General features: G+C 46.9%; 1 long non-coding RNA gene across 1 annotated transcript; it reads right to left on the reverse strand.

Moving 5' to 3' along the window:
- Window positions 1–1,780: 1,780 nt before the first annotated feature.
- On the reverse strand, window positions 1,781–4,771 carry LOC135896181 (uncharacterized). Its single transcript, XR_010562619.2, has 4 exons — window positions 4,688–4,771; window positions 3,514–3,548; window positions 2,486–2,560; window positions 1,781–2,421 (listed from the first exon to the last, which is right to left on the reverse strand). It is a non-coding gene; the product is annotated as an uncharacterized lncRNA (long non-coding RNA).
- Between the last annotated feature and the right edge of the window lie 1,229 nt (window positions 4,772–6,000).

A 6,000-nucleotide genomic window follows, 5' to 3' on the forward strand; every position in this document is an offset into this window, starting at 1 on the left:
TTCGCGCGCTTGCTCCGTGAATCCGCACTCCCCGATAGTTGGGGAGCGCACACTCTCGCCTCCCGCCCCCTCTTCCCCTTCCTCCTTTCCTAATCTCTGTCGCCGCCAAAGCGAAGCCTTCGTCACCTCGGCGCGTATCGGTGCTGCCTCTGTTCGACGCAACCGTGTGGCGTGTCGTATTGACCCGCGAGGTTAACGCCGCGGCGATGAGAACAGCGCCATATGCCGCCCAGTCCCTCCTCTCCCGCGCCAAACGAGAGAACCCCCGACACACCGACGACGACCAACGCGTCGCCGAATCCATAGAGTTACTATACTGACTCTAGAGGACAAGCTACCCATAGGGCCCATGCATTAAAATCGGGAACCTCAAGAGCGCCGCCATGTTGCTACGCGCCGAGGTTGCCAGCTCCTGAGACGCTTGCTAGACTTGGTGACAGTAGTCAGTTTTAATCCGGCAACAGTAGCAGCGTAGCAGCATGGCGTCTCGCTTGTGATGTTGTGATGTGTGCGTGCAGCCGTGTGTTTGGGCTTTATAAGTCGGTTCTTTATTCTATGTTGCGGGATGGTGTGGGTGTGGTCCATGTTGGCCGTACAGCTGGCAGTTATGCAACCGAGGGATGATCCTGTTCAAGTTTCTGGCGGTATGCGGTTTTCAGCGGTCACGCCTGTTGCAGGAGTGTCACTCGACGACGTTACGAGCTCGAAGCTGTGGTCAGATTCCTCGTTGGCGTTCCGTAATTATCTTCGCACGGGCGCGGTATGTTGCAAAAGCCGCTTTCGCGATCTATCGTCGTGACGATAGATCGGGTTTTTTGTTATTATAAGTAATGATCCAGCTGTAGGGCACATGTAACCGACAAACGGAAGTCTCAGGAGAGCACCTGAGATGATAGTAGAGCAGGCGGCGCAGGAACTCCAGGGCACCCGAGGGACAGTGGGGGGATCAAAGCTCGAAGCAGAACGGTACGTAGGTTGGGGCCGCCGAGGCAAGTGTGTGCCAGGGAGTGTTCGCACGGACAGCTCCCCAGGCACGCGCAGCCGTGCCTCGCAAGGTCGAGATACTTTAAAGGCACCTGCGCCCATTGTCTTTCTTTTGCCTCGGCGCAGTGAGCACGATTAACGAGAATAATGTGGAGGGCATCCGGTGCAGTCGCGAATGCATCATGACAAATGTAGCTCGCGTCGCCTGGCGTCTGTAGTAATATCAGAGTTGGTTGTATGAACTTTATGCATAATACGCTTTGTTACGGTACCTTAACGGAATGGGTCTAGAGGACGGTGTTGGTACATTTTTTCGTACCGCCCTAATCCTATACCCCCACTACAAACACACACATACCCCCTTTTTTATGTATACATACAATTCCTTGCCATGACGGATCATAGCCTCCTTTATTTTTGAAAAATAGAGGCGGCTATGGACCGATTGACCAGTTCAAGTTGTCAACTTCTCAGTAACTGTCGTAGGAATCACTGTAATAAACATAATTCCACGATCGGATTGTTTACTTTCATTTTTTGTTGTAACACTGAGGACTACATAGAACTTTATTTTGTATATGTGAGAGAAGTATGTGGATATCACGAGCTTAAGCCAATGTGCGATACACAGACAAAGCAGCTGCTACAACATGAACTGCATTGAGGGCCACACAACACATACGTAATTAAAGGTGCAAAATATAGGGGGAAGCTTCAAAATACGCTCTGTAGCACTGCAAAGTATAACATGTATTGTATGTGTACAATAAATGTTCAAAAATACAATGCATCAATGTCCCATTTGCCTTCAAGTTTATTATGAAGTTCAGGTTTACTGAAGTTTATTATGAGCATATGTACAACAGGAATCTACTGACACAGCCGCAGTCAAGGTGGCTGTTCGAGGTGTGCTGGCTGCCTCAGTGCAAGAAAAAGAAATTGGGTAAATGTCGACACCAGTGCCACTGCTTCTTGCCTCTGACCTGCACGTGCCTCTGCGGCATCTTTGTGCACAAGTGTGCTGGCGTGGTGAGGCGTAGGAGTCATCCGAGAGAAAGAGTATTGTTTACATGGAGAAGTGGCTGTTCACATTGCCTGTCACTTTCCCTCAAATGTTTCCTTGGCGACTAGGGTGACACACCCGCAGTCAAGGTGGCTGTTCGAGGTGTGCTGGCTGCCTCAGTGCAAGAAAAAGAAATTGGGTAAATGTCGACACCAGTGCCACTGCTTCTTGCCTCTGACCTGCACGTGCCTCTGCGGCATCTTTGTGCACAAGTGTGCTGGAGTGGTGAGGCGTAGGAGTCATCCGAGAGAAAGAGTATTGTTTACATGGAGAAGTGGCTGTTCACATTGCCTGTCACTTTCCCTCAAATGTTTCCTTGGCGACTAGGGTGACACACCCGCAGTCAAGGTGGCTGTTCGAGGTGTGCTGGCTGCCTAAATGAAATAAAAAGAAATTAGATGAATGTCGATACCAGTGCTATTGCTTATTGTCTCTTACCTGCATTTGACTCCACGGCCTCTTGGTTTGTGGAGTCTGTATGAGGGAGCTGCTGTGGCTAGGCGTAGGCATTGTCTAAGCAAAAAGAAAAGGCCATTTAAATGGGGAATTATGGAATTAAATGCAGTTATGTCTGCTTCTTGCACTCTTCTTGCCTAAAAGTTTTCAAACATAGTGTCCAGAACACACCAGCACTTTGACTGCTTCTGCTTTCTACCTGCAGGTGTTGTTGCGAGATCCTTAGTATGGCTGCATGCAGCATTGTAACACTTGGTGGATGCATTTGAAGTGGTAGCCAAAAATATAAAGAATCATCCTTGTCTGCACGAATGCTTTCAATTTCTAAATGCAGTGGTAACTATCACTACTGGTGCAAGGCCACCCCACATCTATGCGGCAAGTGCCATAGCTCGAAACTGAATTGTTCCTTTAGTGTTTCACAAGGCATCTGATATGTCCACATTAGATGTGATGTGTTTGTTTTTATTTATCCCAGTGTGGAGAGAGCATCATTAAATGGCTGAAGTACTATAGCGCCAAACAGACGACACAAGAAGAAGAGACACGGACGAGCGCTTATGTCCGTGTCTCTTCTTCTTGTGTCGTCTGTTTGGCGCTATAGTACTTCAGTAATATGCACCAACTAGCCCAACAAAAAGTTCTGCTGAAATATCATTAAATGTTTTGTTTATTTTTGCGTGTCTTGTTTTTTGGTTTATTTCTGAATTTATCGTGATGCTAAAGTGACTTATGTAATGGCAATCAGCTTTTGTTTTGCAGAAAAACAATGCATTTCCTGACCCATTGTTTGACATCCCCTCACTCGCATAATTTTACAGAGTATTCTACCTATATTGGCTTGCTTGACCTCCACTAAAGGGTCTTGCATTTTTAAATACGACTCTTTCCTTAAAATCATTCGACACTTCTCATAATTTCTGTACCTTGGGCTTCTGATACTCTGCATTCACTATTTTTGCTTGTTTCTGACTAGAAATGTCTTCTTTAATTTAGAGCTTAAATTTTACCTTTGGAACACACGGAAGGGCTTGCCATTGCATATCTGCATAAAAGGGAAACATGTTTCATTAAACATTTGCAAAATCCCATTGAAGATTGATGAATGCAGCTTGCAGTGTGATATGACTGAATGAGCCATAAAAGTAACTCATCTCACTTGGTAAATGAAAGCACATATTAGTGTGATGCACAAGATACGTTACACTAACGTGGTGGGTTCTCTTGCTTATACAGCAAAATAATCGGTGCGCGAGAAAAAAAAATATTTTTGCAAAAGCCTTGTACACACTGACTTAAGGAAAATAAGCTGGAGCTGTCCACATGATGTACTTATTTTACCTGCGAGTATGGTCAACAAAAATGTGTCCCAGCTGCTTAGTGGTATTCCAGATTATGTCAGTATTGCATATGTGCCTGTTGTCGACAATAATTGAATTTTGAAAGTGCTCGCAGGGATCTGATGTGCATATCTGCAGTTTATGGATACATGTAAAAGACTCAGCATCAAGTGCAAGTGAACGGTCCCACAGGCCCGGAGTCGATCATGCAAATAGATTCGCTGCACAAATTTGTGACATGAAATGGCATGCAAGGAAGTGTTGAAAATATTCCACAGTTAATAAAACGCCTAAGCTATTAATATGTGGGTTGATGCACTCGTTATGCAAAACGGAGGTGAGGCGTGCAGACAGGAAACAAGAGTAGAGTATTTACAAGCAAACAAAACGCGCGCCGCCCACTTCTCTACTCTTGTGTCCTGTCTGCACGCGTCACCTCTGTTTTGCATAATGAATCCTTACGAACTAGCTCAGCTTTCTGTCGTTCTAAGTCTCCATGCACTCTATTTCGTCCGCATTAGGCACTCGCCTCTTGATTACTTCGTGGCACAGAAATACTCAGTCATCAGGCTGTTTTTCTGCTGTGGCCTTTGTAGAAGCATGATTGTTCAAAGTGCAACAATTAAACAGATTCTTTGAGTTGCTTGTGGCTTCGCCAATATAATTCCGGTGCGCTGGTCCGCCTGTCCAGCAATTTCCTACTGAAGGGAAACCTGCAAATAAAAACACCGCTCCGCATGCAGAAAAATGCTCTACTGTGACGCTTCTCGAACGATTGTGATGTACCACAAGAGCTGCCTACTCGCGTGATATTCTCAACAAGGAGATACATTCGTTTACTTACATGTGAAGGTATATGCCAGACCACTTCGGGGCTTCGGTGGCACATAAGGCACGAGTGTGTCATAGCGTCCGATGTCGACGCGCGATCGCATGTCAAACGAAACTACTACGCATCCAAAAAACAGATTCGAAACCGAAATTCGCGTCATCCTTTATTGCATGAATGCGTACATCGTGATTTACATAAGTCACGGACTTAGCGATCGCTTTCTGTAAACTTAATATTAACGTACCACCTTCATAAAGCCATCAGGTATGCGTTTTTAGGTGACAAAGCATAAGGTGACCTGTACTTGTTCTCAGCTCTTTCAATAGTAATTGCGCTGGCCACATTGACCAGTAGCAACAGGGCGGCGCCCTAGAGGTTCCCACTTTTCCGGCCCAGCTTTTCCTCTAGAGTTGTTCTACTAACTCTATGGCCGAATCTCTCCCTTTCCTGCGTCAGCCCTCAACAGCGCGAAGAGATTCTGTGGCTGCGTTGGCAGTGCCCTCCTCCACCCGCCGTGTCTCACCTCAACCGCAAATGATTTATCCACCCTGCCGGCCGGGCGACGCTCCCGGCTTCGCGGGTGCTAGCACCGAGAGGGAGACATTCGAGTGCGCCGGTGGTGCCACCTGACGCACTCCCAGAGAGCAAGGGCGCTGCTCTGTTCAGTACACGGTGTAGTTGAAGTGGGTGTATCTGCACCCCCCCCCCCCTCCCTTTAACTAACCGCACCCCACCATCCTTTATATGTCTCCTATTTCGGTGTAGTTCCTTGTTGTTTCGTTTCCCTCGTTTAAGCCTAGCAACGAGCTCTGGAGTATATTGACATGCATTTAAATACAGGTGTTGGCACCTCTACGAGAAAGAGCCGAAAGCGTTTCCTTTCTGTGAGATAGGAAAAAATGCATGGCGTCTTTACTGTTGAAATGGATGCGGTACAAGGCCGCAGATCTCGAAAGGAGCAAGACCATGATTAGGTAAAATTTGTGTGAGCAAGTAAACGTTGCTGATACCCTCTGTGGCTGCTTAGTGGTTATGGTGTTGTGCTGCTAAGCACGAGGTCGCGGGCTCGAATCCCGACCACGGCGGCCGCGAAAATGTGTAAACACCCGTGTACTTACATTTAGGTGCACGTTGAAGAACCTCAGGTGGTCCAAATTATTCCGGAGTCTACTAGGGTGGTTGCTTGAGCTAGTTGGTAATTCATGATCAAAAATAATGTACAGCGCGAAGGACAAGGACAAGGTATGTCGTCTTCGCAGTCCTTGTCCTTCGCGCTGTACGTTATTTTTTATTATTCCGGAGTCCCTCACTGCGGCGTGCCTCAT

The sequence above is a fragment of the Dermacentor albipictus genome, unplaced genomic scaffold (assembly GCF_038994185.2).
Source record: "Dermacentor albipictus isolate Rhodes 1998 colony unplaced genomic scaffold, USDA_Dalb.pri_finalv2 scaffold_17, whole genome shotgun sequence".
NCBI lineage: Eukaryota > Metazoa > Arthropoda > Arachnida > Ixodida > Ixodidae > Dermacentor > Dermacentor albipictus.